This window comes from Balaenoptera borealis, assembly GCF_965194805.1.
Source record: "Balaenoptera borealis genome assembly, chromosome: 3".
Lineage (NCBI taxonomy): Eukaryota > Metazoa > Chordata > Mammalia > Artiodactyla > Balaenopteridae > Balaenoptera > Balaenoptera borealis.
In genome coordinates, this window is record NC_138866.1 from 127299566 (window position 1) to 127315287 (window position 15722).

Here is a 15722-nt window from a genome sequence, read left to right on the forward strand (position 1 = left end):
TTTCCTTCCACTAACTTAAGATTTTGTTTGTTTTCTAGTTTCTTTAGGTGTGGATTTTGGTTGTTTATTTGAGATTTACCTTGTTTCCTGTGGCAAGATTATATCACTATAAGCTTTCCTTTTAGAACTACTTTTGCTGCCTCCCATAAATTTTGGATTGTTGTGTTTTGTTTTCATTTTTCTCCAGGTATTTTTAAGTTTCCTCTTTGATTTCTTTTATGACGCATTCATTATTAGCAGTAAGTATATTGTTTAGAGTCTATGTGTTTGTGTTTTTTTCTTTTTTTCCTTGTAGTTAATTTCCAGTCTCATAGCATTGTGGTCAGAAAAAATCCTTGATATAATTTTGATTGTAAATTTACTGGGACTTGTTTTGGGGATTACTTTATGATCTATCCTTGAAAATGTTCCATGTGCACTTGAAAAGAATGTGAATTCTATGCTTTTGGAAGGAATATTTTATATGCACCAAAAGTATATCTGATGTAATGTGTCACTTAAGGCTAGTGTTTGCTTATTGATTTTCTGTCTGGATGATCTGGCATTTGATACAAGTGGCATATTAAAGTTCCTTACTCTTATTGTGTTACTGTCTATACATCTTTTTTGTTTTGTGTATTTCTTAACCAGTTATTATGGACATAGGTTATTTTACTACTGTTGTCTTTTAGCCTTCTGGCTATATTTATAAGTGACTGAAATACTACTTTTATTGTATATTTCATTTTACCAATGAGATTTTTCCTTTTGTGTTTTCCATATTTGTAGTTTTGGTGGTTTTTTTCTGCTTAAATAAATGCTTTTAATATTTATTGTAAATCTGGTCTCATGGTACTGAACTCTTTTAGTTTTTGTTTGTCAGTAAAACCCTTTATCTCTCCTTCAAATTTGAATTATAGCCTTGTGAGGGAGTGTATTCTTGGTTGTAAGGTTTTTTATTTAATCACTTTAAATATATCACACCACTGTTTTCTGTCCTGCAAATTTTTCTGCTGAGAAGTCAGCTTATAGTCTTATGCACCCTTGTATGTAACTAGTTGCTTTTTCCTTGCTGCTTTTAATATTTCCCCTTTATCTTTAATTTTTGCCACTTTAACTACAATGTGTCTTGCTGTGAACTTCATTTGGTTGATCTTGATTGGGACTTTCTGTGCTTCCTGGACCTGTTTCCATGTCTGTTTGCATTCCCAGGTTTGGGAAATTTTCAGTAATTCTGTCTTCAAATATATTCTCTGTCCATTTCTCTCTCTCTTCTCTTCCTGAGATCACTATAATGCAAATGATGTCATCCCAGAATTTCCTTAAGATACCATCGCTTGTCAATTTTTTTTTTCTTCTCTGTCTGGGTGTTTTTCATTGCTTTGTCTTCCAGCTCACTAGTTTACACTTCTATTTTATCCACTCTACTGTTGAACCCCTTCAGTGTATTTTTCAGTTTAGTTATAACTTATTTTTGGTACTTTCTTATGTTTTCTATATCTTTAAGTTCTTGCTGTGTTCATTCATTCTTCTCCTGTGATGAGCAGCACTTGAATGATCATTACTTCTTATCTATTTATCAGATAGGTTGCCTATCCTTGTTTCATTAAGGTATTTTTCTGGGTATTTGTCTTATTCTTTGCTTTGGAACATATTCCTCCACCTCCTCATTTTGCCTGTCTCTTTGTGTTTGCCTATATGTACTAGGCAAAACAGTTCCCTCCCTGGGTCTTGAAAGAATGGTCATGTGTAAGAGCTCTTCTGTGTGGCCCAGAAGTGCAATCTCCTCTGGCTGAAACAGGAAAGGTGCAGGGCACAACCTTTAAAAGAATGACATAGATTGTGGACATGACATAAACTGATTAGAACAAACTAGGTCCAAGATGGTGGACAAGTCAACTTCCACTAGACCTTGAGCCTTAGCGTATGCTCATTGTAGCACATCAGCATGCTAAATGACACACCCACAGGCACCATGACAGTTCCAAGGCCGACCATAAAAGGTCAAAAAGTGGGCGGTGGCCCAATTCCTGGAAATCCCCACCTCTTCCCCAAAATAGCTGGAATACTCCTCCCACTCTTTGGCCTATGAAATTACTCACCCCTATAAAAACTGACAACCCCATATCCTGGTGCCTCTCATCTTCTGAGATGGCCCACACTCTATGTAGTGTGTATCTTCCTGAGTAAACCTTTCACTTTACTATGGCATACTCTTAAGTTCTTTCCTGCACGAAGCCAAGAACCCACACTCAGTGGCCATCCCAGGGACTAGTCTGAGACTTGGGATGTGACCATACTCTCTGGCCCCACTTTCTTTCCTGCAACATCTTTTCTGGTACCCCACATGGGGCCTCAAAGGACATAATCTCAATCCGCCTATTGGGCTATGACTCCCTTCTGAAGAATGGCTGGGACTTGTTCCGAGCTGGTAGATATTCAAGTAGCCCCTTAGGTGGCAGCTTACACCACCTGCAGGATCTGGCAGAGACCAGTTCTCTGGCCATGAAGGAGCCCACTGAGGCCAAGGCTTTCCTCCCCTTGATCTTTTTCATTCTCTTATTACTCTATCTCTTTGGACTCAAGAAGATCCACCTAGATGACCACCAGACATCCAAATTAAGACCGTGTAGCAAGTAATTGACAACTTGATTGGGTGTGTTTCCCCTGTGGCTCCTCGAGCCCAAATCCCCCTCCGTACTCATTCTTAGTCCCAGTCTGGTTCTGGGACACCAGAACTGCCTTGAGGACCCAAATTGAGGGACTCCATGAGTCGTCTTCTAGATTTGCGGCCCAGCCCTCCCCATGTGCTTTCAGGGCTTATGGCCTCATTGCACTCCCGAGTGGATATTGTGGGCGAGCACTTCCCTTGAGATGGTCACAGTCTCTTCCTCCACCAGGAAGCATCTCCACTATGCACGTTCCTAGTCTCACTCAGTATTCCTTCTTATTTCGACCCTCTTGTCAACTGTGATATCGAGCTGGGCACTGTGCTCCCTCTTAAGGGTCACATCTCATGGGGAGCCCAGGCACCTCTAAGCAGAAGTGTGGGTGAGCACTTCCCTTGTGGGTGTTGTGGGCAGAATTTATCAGTCCCTGAGTGGAGGTAGTGGGTGAGCATCTCTCTTAGCGGGCTTTCAAATCTCTTTTAGGAAACATCATGGTTGTACACCTGCTAAAACACCTCTCTATTCTGGGAAGAGTCATGACTGTAAACCTTCCCTCCTGTCCTGGATTTCACTTATATCCTCCTCTCCTGACTTCTTGGACTGTCTATTGATCCTTGAGCCTCCTTGCCAGCTTTGCCAGCAGGTTGGATGTTGCCTCTTTTATTTCTGTGGAGAGGTAGTCCTCCACAACATCACAAGGACCATATCCTTAGGGGAGCTTTTCCTTGTATTGTTATCACTGCCTTGTGGCACTCCAGTCATACCCTGCAGCTCTATTTGTTTCTCTTTCTTTTGTTTCAATAATAAAGTTAACCTGTTTAGTTGGCTCAGCGCCTAGGTCTCCTTCCTTCTTCTCTGAAAGGTTTAGGTTCTGGGACTCTGGTCACTTTTTCGCCCACTGGCTCCTGTTCCTTTCCTTGACTAATCCAAGGGTCCTCCTCAGGCTCACTGGCCAGGCAGATTTCAGGTGCTCACAGGGACCCCACTGTTGACAATTGGAGAATGCCAGGACAAATAACTACCATCTGGCCAGGATCCATCAGACCCCCATCTTGTCAAGACATCCCAATAAAAATATGGGGGCAACTACAAACATCTCGCTAGGATACATTAGCTAATTGGGGAAAATTTAGACAAGATGGTTTAAAAAAAAGAAATTAATTTTCCTTTTGCAATAGTGCATGGCCCCAGTACAAACTAGTGGACCAAGAGATCTAACCAGAAAATGGGTCATTGAATTACAATACCATCTTGAAGTTGGGCCTATTTTGTTAAAGGAAAGGTAAATTAAGGGAAGGCATACATTCAAATGTTCATAGCCCTTTTCCAAAATCCAGGTCTAAAGAACTCCCACAAGGTGTGCTTGGTTCACTTCCCTTCAAAGTGCTTTCTTCCCCCACAGGAGCCAGATGTTTTAGATGATCCCCTTATGAGTCCACCTCCCTGAGGTCCACAGCCATGAATCCCTACCTCCCTCAGTTCTGAGGGGGGACAGTCCTCCAGACCATCTACCCTAATGCCCCATCTGGATATCCAGAGACCCCATTACCATACCCCTCCATGTCTGCCCCCTCTCCTCCATCACCAGAGGAGAGTCCCACCAGTACTACTTGTAGTGGGGCTACATACTGACCTCCTACTACCAAACTCTGTCCCTTAAGGGAAGTATCGGCTGGTGAAGGAGGAACAATCAGAGTCCACGTCCCTTTTTCTATGGCAGATTTGGCTATTTGCAAAGAGAAATATGGACGTTTCTCTGAGGACACCAGTCAGTTCGTGGAGGAATTTACCAAAATGACAATGTCTTATGAACTTACTTGGGGTGACCTACATGTTCTCCTTTCTACCTGCTGAACCTTTGAAGAAGAAAGCTGGATCCTTGGTGAAGCCCAGGCACATACAGACAAATTGAAACCTGAAATCAAGGATGTATAATCTACCTTACCAGGAGGGATGCAATCCCTGACCAAGAACCCAACTGTGACTACCAATAGGGAAGTAGAGGGATTGAATGCAAGAACCACATGATAATTTGTCTCAGAGAGGGGATGAAAAGGTGTGTTGTTAGGTCTGTCAATTATGACAAAGTCAGAGACGTAACACAGGAAAAAGATGAGAATCTGGCCTTTTTTAGGGCCACTTGGAGGAGACTTTTGAAAGATATACCAATATAAATCCCAACACCCAAAAAGGGCAAGTCCTAGTAAACATCAACTTTATCACTCATTTGGCCCCAGACATTAGGAGAAAATTATGAAGAGCAGCTATATGACTCCAGACCCGCAAGAATCAGCTCATGGATTTGGCCTTCGGAATATTTAACAATAGAGATGGGTTGAAGAGGAAAACAGGATTCTGCGACAATAGTGAAAAACACAACTACTGGTGGCAGCCCTAACCCCTGCACCACCTCAGAGTTACCTTCCCTTGTGAAGACTCGTGGTGAGGACAGGATCCAGGAAGCCTGGATAAGAGCCACTGTCTCACCAAGAAAACATCTGTTTTAAGTGTGGCCAAGAAGGCCTCTGGAAGAACTAATGACCCCGGTATGGGAAAAGTCCAGCAGGACCCTCTCTGACACACAGAGAAGGCCACTGGAAGCGGGACTGCCTCCATTCCTGAAGCGGTCCCCAAACAAATAGTGGCTGAGAGGACTGAAGAATGATGGGGCCCTGTACGCTTCCTAGCTCCCAAAGGACACCTGGTCATTTGTCTGGAGGAGCCTCAGGTAACCCTTGACATGGCAGATAGGAAAGTTATTTTCTTATTAGATACGGGGGCCCCCTACTCTGTGCTGAAGGATTTCCCTAGACCCTTGTCCTGCCAATCCTTTATGATAATGGGGATTGATGGAAAGCCCAAAACCAAGTGATTCAACCCTCCCCTCAACTGTTTGCTAGGAAATTTTACCCTTGCACATCAGTTTCTGCTCATCTCTGTGTGCCTCCCCCATTGTTGGGAAGGGACTTGCTCACTAAATTCCACACAATTGTCCAAGCTAGAGATCCCCACAGAGATGGTACCCACCAAGGAAAACAATTGCTCTTGGCTGGAGGAATCTACCTCAGTCCCAAGCAAGAGGTGACATCTATGACACCACATCTAAGTTTTTAAACTATGGGCTCATAAATTTGTTCACAGTGCTATAATTAAAAGTCGCTTTCTTCTGCATTCCCCTGCACCCAGACTCCCGCTATCTCTTTTCCTTTGAGTGGACAAATCCAGACACTGTAAGGCCATGAATGTCTCCAATCTGTGTGCTTACAAAATTCAAGCTGAGGGTACCTAAGGATAAGAATAGAATGGAACAACAACAACAAAAAAGGGCTAGAAATTGTCCTGCTACCTTTATTTATTTATTTTTTAACATCTTTATTGGAATATAATTGCTTTACAATGGTGTGTTAGTTTCTGCTTTACAACAAAGTAAATCAGTTATACACATACATATGTTCCCATATGTCTTCCTTCTTGCATCTCCCTCCCTCCCACCCTCCCTATCCCACCCCTCTAGGTGGTCACAAAGCACAGAGCTGATCTCCCTGTGCTATGCGGTTGCTTCCCACTAGCTACCTATTTTCTGTTTGGTAGTGTATATATGTCCATGCCACTCTCTCACTTTGTCACAGCTTACCCTTCCCTCTCCCCATATCCTCAAGTCCATTCTCTAGTAGGTCTGTGTTTTTATTCCCATCTTGCCACTAGGTTCTTCATGACCTTTTTTTTTTTTCCTTAGATTCCATATATATGTGTTAGCATACGATATTTATTTTTCTCTTTCTGACTTACTTCACTCTGTATGACAGACTCTAACTCCATCCACCTCACTAGAAATAAACCAATTTCGTTTCTTTTTTTTTTTTATAAATTTATTTATTTATTTATTTTTGGCTGTGTTGGGTCTTTGTTTCTGTGCGAGGGCTTTCTCCAGTTGCGGTGAGTGGGGGCCACTATTCATCGCGGTGCGCGGGCCTCTCACTTTCGCGGCCTCTCTTGTTGCAGAGCACAGGCTCCAGACGCGCAGGCTCAGTAGTTGTGGCTCACGGGCCCAGTTGCTCCGCGGCATGTGGGATCTTCCCAGACCAGGGCTCGAACCTGTGTCCCTTGCATTGGCAGGCGGATTCTCAACCACTACACCACCAGGGAAGCCCCAATTTCGTTTCTTTTTATGGCTGAGTAATATTCTATTGTATACATGTGCCACATCTTCTTTATCCATTCATCTGATGATGGACACTTAGGTTGCTTCAATGTCCTGGCTATTGTAAATAGAGCTGCAATGAACATTTTGGTACATGACTGTTTTTGAATTATGGTCTTCTCAGGGTATATGCCCAGCAGTGGGAATGCTGAGTCATATGGTAGTTCTATTTTTAGTTTTTTAAGGAACCTCCATACTGTTCTCCATAGTGGTTGTATCAATTTACATTCCCACCAACAGTGCAAGAGTGTTCCCTTTTCTCCACACCCTCTCCAGCACTTATTGTTTCTAGATTTTTTGATGATGGCCATTCTGACCGGTGTGAGATGATATCTCATTGTAGTTTTGATTTGCATTTCTCTAATGATTAATGATGTTGAGCATTCTTTCATGTGTTTGTTGGCAATCTGTATATCTTCTTTGGAGAAATGTCTATTTAGGTCTTCTGCCCATTTTTGGATTAGGTTGTTTGTTTTTTTGTTGTTGATCTGCATCAGCTGCTTGTAAATTTTGGAGATTAATCCTTTGTCAGTTGCTTCATTTGCAAATATTTTCTCCCATTCTGAGGGTTATCTTTTGGTCTTGTTTGTGGTTTCCTTTGCTGTGCAAAAGCTTTTAAGTTTCATTAGGTCCCATTTGTTTATTTGTGTTTTTATTTCCATTTCTCTAGGAGCTAGGTCAAAAAGGATCTTGCTGTGATTTATGTCATAGAGTGTTCTGCCTATGTTTTCCTCTCAGAGTTTGATAGTGCCTGACCGTACATTTGGGTCTTTAATACATTTTGAGTTTATTTTTGTGCATGGTGTTAGGGAGTGTTCTAATTTCATACTTTTACATATAGCTGTCCAGTTTTCCCAGCACCACTTATTGAAGATGCTGTCTTTTCTCCACTGTATATGCTTGTCTCCTTTATCAAAGATAAGGTGACCATATGTGCGTGGGTTTATCTCTGGGCTTTCTATCCTGTTCCATTGATCTATATTTCTGTTTTTGTGCCAGTACCATACTGTCTTGATTACTGTAGCTTTGTAGTATAGTCTGAAGTCCGGGAGCCTGATTCCTCCAGCTCCATTTTTCGTTCTCAAGATTGCTTTGGCTATTCGGAGTCTTTTGTGTTTCCATACGAATTGTGAAATTTTTTATTCTAGTTCTGTGAAAAATGCCAGTGGTAGTTTGATAGGGATTGCATTGAATCTATAGATTGCTTTGGGTAGTAGAATCATTTTCACAATGTTGATTCTTCCAATCCAAGAACATGGTATATATCTCCATCTATTTTTATCATCTTTAATTTCTTTCATCAGTGTCTTTTAATTCTCTGCATACAGGTCTTTTGTCTCCTTAGGTAGGTTTATTCCTAGATATTTTATTCTTTTTGTGGCAATGGTAAACGGGAGTGTTTTCTTAATTTCACTTTCAGGTTTTTCATCATTAGTGTATAGGAATGCAAGAGATTTCTGTGCATTAATTTTGTATCCTGCTACTTTACCAAATTCATTCATTAGCTCTAGTAGTTTTCTGTTAACATCTTTAGGATTCTCTATGTATAGTATCATGTCATCTGCGAACAGTGACAGCTTTACTTCTTCTTTTCTGTTTGGATTCCTTTTATTTCTTTTTCTTCTCTGATTGCTGTGGCTAAAACTTCCAAAACATGTTGAATAATAGTGTTGAGAGTGGGCAACCTTGTCTTTTTCCTGATTTTAGTGGAAATGGTTTCAGTTTTTCACCATTGAGGACGATGTTCGCTGTGGGTTTTTCATATATGGCCTTTATTATGTTGAGGAAAGTTCCCTCTATGCCTACTTTCTGCAGGGCTTTTATCATAAATGGGTATTGAATTTTGTCGAAAGCTTTCTCTGCATCTATTGAGATGATCATATGTTTTTTTTCCTTCAGTTTGTTAATATGGTGTATCACATTGATTGATTTGTGTATATTGAAGAATCCTTGCAATCCTGAAATAAACCCCACTTGATCATGGAGTATGATCCTTTTAATGTGCTGTTGGATTCTGTTTGCTAGTATTTTGTTGAGGATTTTTGCATCTATGTACATCAATGATATTGGCCTGTAGTTTTCTTTCTCTGTGACATCTTTGTCTGGTTTTGGTATCAGGGTGATGGTGGCCATGTAGAAGGAGTTTGGGAGTGTTCCTCCCTCTGCAATATTTTGGAAGAGTTTGAGAAGGATAGGTGTTAGCTCTTCTCTAAATGTTTGGTAGAATTCTCCTGTGAAGCCATCTGGTCCTTGGCTTTTGTTTGTTGGAAGGGTTTAATTCACAGTCAGGTGAATATAATTTAATTCACAGGCAGGTGTTATGTCTCCTTTTTCATTTCTAATTCTATTGATTTAAGTCTTCTCTCTTTTTTTCATGATGAGTCTGGCTAATGGTTTATCAATTTTGTTTATCTTCTCAAAGAACCAGCTTTTAGTTTTATTGATCTTTGTTATTGTTTCCTTCATTTCTTTTTCATTTATTTCTGATCTGATTTTTATGATTTCTTTCCTTCTGCTAACTTTGGGGTTTTCTTGTTCTTCTTTCTCTAGTTGCTTTAGTTTTAAGGTTAGGTAGTTTATTTGAGAGGTTTTTTGTTCCTTGAGGTAGGATTGTATTGCTATAAACTTCCCTCTTAGAACTGCTTTTGCTGCATCCCATAGGTTTTGGGTCATTGTGTTTTCATTGTCATTTGTTTCTAGATACTTTTTGATTTCCTTTTTGCTTTCTTCAGTGTTGTCTTGGTTATTTAGTAGTGTACTGTTCAGCGACCATGTGTTTGTATTTTTTACAGAATTTTTCATGTAATTGATATCGTGTCATAGCATTACGTTTCGAAAAGGTACTTGATAGGATTTCAATTTTCTTAAATTTACCAAGCCTTGATTTGTGACCCAGATATGATCTATCCTGGAAAATGCTCTATGAGTACTTGAGAAGAAAGTGTATTCTTTTGTTTTTGGTTGGAATGTCCTATAAATATCAATTAAGTCCATCTTGTTTAATGTATCTCTTAAAGGGTATGTTTCCTTATTTGTTTTCATTTTGGATGATCTGTCCATTGGTAAAAGTGGGGTGTTAAAGTCCCCTACTATGATTGTGGTACTGTCAATTTCCCCTTTATGGCTATTATCATTTGTCTTATGTATTGAGATGCTCCTGTGTTGGGTGCATAACTGTTTACAATTGCTATATCTTCTTCTTGAATTGATGCCTTAATCATTAAGTAGTTTACTTCTTTGTCTCTTGTAATAGTCTTTATTTTAAAGTCATTTTTTCTGATATGAGAATTGCTACTCTAGTTTTCTTTTCATTTCCATTTGAATGGAATATCTTTTTCCATCCACTCACTTTCAGTGTGTATGTGTCCCTAGGTCTGAAGTGGGTCTCCTGTAGACAGCATATATATGGGTCTTGCTTTTGTATCCATTCAGCCACTCTATGTCTTTTGGTTGGAGCATTTAATCTATTTACATTTAAGATACTTATTGATGTGTATGTTCCTATTACCATTTTGTTAATTGTTTTGGGTTTGTTTTTGTAGGTCTTTTCCTTCTCTTGTGTTTCTTGCCTAGAAAAGTTCCTTTAACATTTGTTGTAAAGCTGGTTTGGTGGTGATGAATTCTCTTAGCTTTTGCTTGTCTGTAAAGGTTTTAATTTCTCTGTTTAATCTGAATGAGATCCTTGCTGGGTAGAGTAATCTTGCTTGTAGATTTTTCCCTTTCACCACTTTAAATATGTCTTGCCACTCCCTTCTGGCTTGCACAGCTTCTGCTGAAAGATCAGTTGTTAACCTTATGGGGATTCCCTTATGTGTTACTTGTTGTTTTTCCCTTGCTGCTTTTAATATTTGTTCTTTATATTTAATTTTTGATACTTTGATTATTATGTGTCTTGTCGTGCTTCTCCTTGGATTTATCCTGTATGGGACTCTCTGTGCTTCCTGGACTTGATTAAATATTTCCTTTCCCATGTTAGGGAAGTTTTCAACTATAATCTCTTCAAATATTTGCTCAGTCCTTTTCTTTTTCTCTTCTTCTTTTGGGACCCCTATAATTTGAATGTTGTTACGTTTAATGTTGTCACAGAGGTCTCTGAGGCTGTCCTCAATTCATTTCATTCTTTTTTCTTTATTCTGCTCTGTGGTTTATTTCCACTATTTTATCTTCCACGTCACTTATCCGTTCTTCTGCCTCAGTTGTTTGGCTATTGATTCCTTCTAGAGAATTTTTAATTTCATTTATTTTGTCGTTCATCATTATTTGTTTGCTCTTTAGTTCTTCTAGGTCCTTGTTAAATGTTTCTTCTATTTTCTCCATTCTATTTCCAAGATTCTGGATCATCTTTACTCTCATTACTCTGCATTCTTTTTCAGGTAGACTGCTATTTCCTCTTCATTTGTTTTGTCTGATGGGTTTTTACCTTGCTCCTTCATCAGCTGTGTGTTTCTCTCTCTTCGCATTTTGCTTAAGTTACTGTGTTTGGGGTCTCCTTTTAGCAGGCTGCAGGGTTTTTGTTCCCATTATTTGTGGCATCTGCCCCCAGTGTCTAAGTTTGGTTTAGTGGGTTGTGTATGCCTCCTGGTCAAGGGCACTGGTGCTTGTGTTCTGGTGGATGAGGCTGCATCTTTTCATTCTGGTGGGCAGGACTGCAACTGGTGGTGTGATTTGGGGTATCTGTGACCCTTATTATGATTTTAGACAGTGTCTCTGCTAATGGGTGGTTTTCTATTCCTGTCTTCCTAGTTGTTTTCATAGGGTGTCCAGCACTGTAGCTTGCTGGTCATTCAGTGGAGCTGGGTCTTAGCGTTGAGATGGAGATCTCTGGGAGAGCTTTTCCCATTTGATATTACATGGAGCTGGGAGGTCTCTGGTGGAACAATGTCTTCAACTCGGCTGTCCCACCCCAGAGGCACAGGCTGACACCCAGCTTGAGCACCAAGACACTGTCAGCCACATGGCTCAGAAGAAAGGTGAGAAAAAAGAAAGAAAAGAAAGAAAGAAAGAGAGAAAGAAAGAAAGAAAGAAAGAAAGAGAAAGTTATTAAAATAAAAATTTTAAAAATTATTAAAAATAAAAAAAAAAGTAATGAAAAGAAAGAAGAGAGCAACCTAACCAAGTATCAAATCCACCAAAGATAAGAAGTGCTAAAAACTATACTAAAAAAAATTAATAAATTAAAAAAAAAAAAAAACGGACAGAGAGAACCCTAGGACAAATGATACAAGCAAAGCCTTACATACATAATCACACAAAGTCCACCACCTCAATTTTGGGATGATTCGTTTTCTATTCAGGTATTCCAGAGATGCAGGGTACATCAAGTTGATTGTGGAGATTTAATCCACTGCTCCTGAGGCTTCTGGGAGAAATTTCCCTTTTTCTTTTTGTTAGCACAGCTCCTGGGGTTAAGCTTTGGATTTGGTCCCACTTCTGCATTTAGGTCACCTGAGGGCATCTGTTCTTCACTCAGACTGGACAGGGTTAAAGTAGCAGCTGACTGTGGGGCTCTGGCTCACTCAGGCCATGGGGACGGAGGGGTACGAATGTGGGTGAGCCTGTGGTGGCAGAGGCGAGAGTGATATCGCAACAGCCTGAGGTATGCCGTGTGTTCTCTCGGGGAAGTTGTCCCTGGATCACGGGACCCTGGCAGTGGCGGGCTGCACAGGCTCCCAGGAGGAGAGGTGTGGATAGTGACCTGTGCTTGCACACAGGCTTCTTGGTGGCTGCAGCAGCAGCCTTAGCATTTCATGCCCGCCTCTCATGTCCACACTGATAGCTGAGGCTCACGCCCATCTCTGGAGCTCGTTTATGTGGTGCTCTGAATTCTCTTTCCTCGCACATCCTGAACCAATGGTCTCTTGCCTCTTAGGCAGTTCCAGACTTTTTCCTGGACTCCCTCCTGGCTAGCTGTGGTGTACTAGCCCCCTTCAGGCTGTGTTCATGCAGCCAAGCCTAGTCCTCTCCCTGGGATCTGAATTCCGAAGCCAGAGCCTCAACTCCCAGTCCCCACTCCCGCGGTGGGTGAGCAGACAAACCTCTCAAGCTGGTTAGTGCTGGTTGGCAGTGATCCTCTGTGCAGGAATATCTCCAGTTTGCCCTCTGCACCCCATTGCTGTGCTTTCCTCCATGGCTCTGAAGCTTCCCTCCCGCCACCCCGTCTCCACCAGTGAAGGGCCTTCTTAGTGTATGGAAACGTTTCCTCCTTCACAGCTCCCTCCCAGAAGTTCAAGTCCCATCCCTATTCTTTTGTCTCTGTTTTTTCTCTTTTCTTTTGCCCCCCAGATTCATGGATAGTTTCTTGCCTTTTGGGAAGTCTGAGGTCTTCTGCCAGCATTCAGTATGTGTTCTGTCGGAGTTGTTCCACATGTAGGTGTATTTCTGGTATATTTGTGGGGAGGAAGGTGATCTCCACATCTTACTCCTCCACCATCTGAAGGTCTCCTCCCGGTCTGTATGTTTATGTATATATATGTATGTATGTATGTATTCATGTATGTTATGTATATGTGACATTTTTCTACCTCTGGATGATATTACCAAATAAATTTGTTAAAATCATTTAATGGAGTTGTATTCAATTAGCTTGAAAAACAAACACTTTTATAATTTATGTATTCTTAAAACACTCAGAATTGTTGAAACAAATCCAATTCTCATGTTTACTTGATCAGGGACAATCTTTGATACATAAAGCTACTTTTTAAAATTTTGAGTAAAATAAACACAGGGATGTCTTCAGAGTTGTCAGCATTAAATATAGAGCAGACATACAAATATATTTAATATATGTTTACTAGTCAAACAAGCTTAAATTACCTCTAATAGATGGTTAAGTTTATAAAACTATAAATCCAACTTAAGAGCAATATTTACAATAAAAATGAATTGCCTGATGCATTTCAAGAATAATATTTTTTAAAGAGAAAAAAAAACAGAGAAGAACTATTTTGAAGTTCTTTGCTTCTGTGAGTTTTTGATACTTGCTTAATTTTTTCTTGTATGTATAATTAAGCCTTTATTTTAGAAAATTTTAACATTTTGATAAATTAATTGTATCACAACTAAGCTTTTATAAGGCCTCCTTTACCCATTTAAACACCAAAATATCTCCAAATCTTATAAAGGAAATATTATCTTAGACTAAGCTGTTCAGCAGAGTGTTCTTATTTTGTTTTTCAGTATACTCCACAGTTTAATACAAAATGTAGAGTGTGCTACTCAAACTGAAATAATATGGCATTCAAGAATTTTGGGCTTTAAAAAGAAACAAGAGGGAGAAAGCCAAGATGACAGAGTAGAAAGACCCTAACCTCAGCTCCTCTCACAAACACAACAAAATCACAACAATCTGCAGAGCAACAAACATTGAAAAAGACTGAAACTACCAGAAAAGATCCTTTACAGCTAAAGACATATAGATGAAACAATGAGACAGATAGGAGGGGTGGACTCACAATATAATCAAATCCCATACTTCCATAGTGTGACCCACAAACAGAAGAATAATTATATACAGAGGTTCACCCATAGAAGTGGCAGTTCTCTGAGCCCCACATCAGGCCTGCCAGCCCAGGGGTTCAGCACCAGGAAGAGAAGCCCCCAGAGCATTTGGTTTAGAAAGCCAGCAGGACTGGATTGAAGAAGCTCCACAGGATTGGGGGAAATAGACTTCACTATTAAAGGGTGCACACAAAATATCATGCAGACGAGACCAAGGACAAAAGTAGTAATTTGATAGGAGCCTGAACAGACCTAACTGCTGGTCTTGGAGGGTCTCCTGGGGAGGCAGATGGTGGAGCTGTGGCCTACCCTGGGGACATAGATGCTGGTGGCAGATATAGTAGGGAGCATTCATCTGCTGAGGCTGACATTTTGACACCAAGACCTGGCCACACCCAACAGCCTATAGGCTCCGGTGTTGGGATGCCTCAGTCAAACAACAAACTGGGTGGGGACACAGTCCTACCCAACAGCAGACAAGATACCTAAGGACTTCTTGAGACCACAGTCTCTTCTAGACAGGCCCAAACATACGACCCTCTCCACCAGAGGACCAAGACCCAGCTCCACATACCAGAAGGCAGACATTGGCCCCTCTCACCAGGAAGCCTGCACAAGATTCTAGTCCAGCCTCACCCACAAGGAGTCAGATACCAGAAGCAAGAAAACTACAGTCTCTTTGATAAAGGAGGCAACCATGGAAAAAAAGACAGTCTCTTCAGCAAGTGGTGTTGGGAAAGTTGGACAGCCATGTGTAAGTCAATGAACTTAGAACATACCTTCACACCATACACAAAAATAAACTCAAAGTAGTGTAAAGACTTAAATATAAGACATGACATCATAAAACTCCTAGAAGAGAACATAAGCAAACAATTATCTGACATAAATCATACCAATGTTTCTTTAGGTCAGTCTCTGATGGCAGTAGAAATAAAAACAAAAATAAACAAATGGGACTGAATCAAACTTATAAGCTTTTGAACAGCAAAGAAAACCATAAACAAAATGAAAAGACTACCTATGGATTAGAAAATATTTGCAAATAATGCAACCAACAAAGGATTAATTTCCAAAATATACAAACAGCTCATATAACTCAATAACAAAAAAACCAAATAACCCAATCAAAAAATAGACAGAAGACTTAAATAGATATTTCTCCAAAGGAATGGCCAATGGGCATAGGAAAAGATGCTCAACATCGCTAATTATTAGATAAATGCAAATCAAAACTTCAGTGAGGTATCATCTCACACCGGTCAGAATGGCCATCATCAAAAAATCTACAAACAATAAATGCTGGAGAGGGTGTGGAGAAAAGGGAACACTCTTGCACTGTTGGTGGGAATGTAAATTGATACAACCACTAT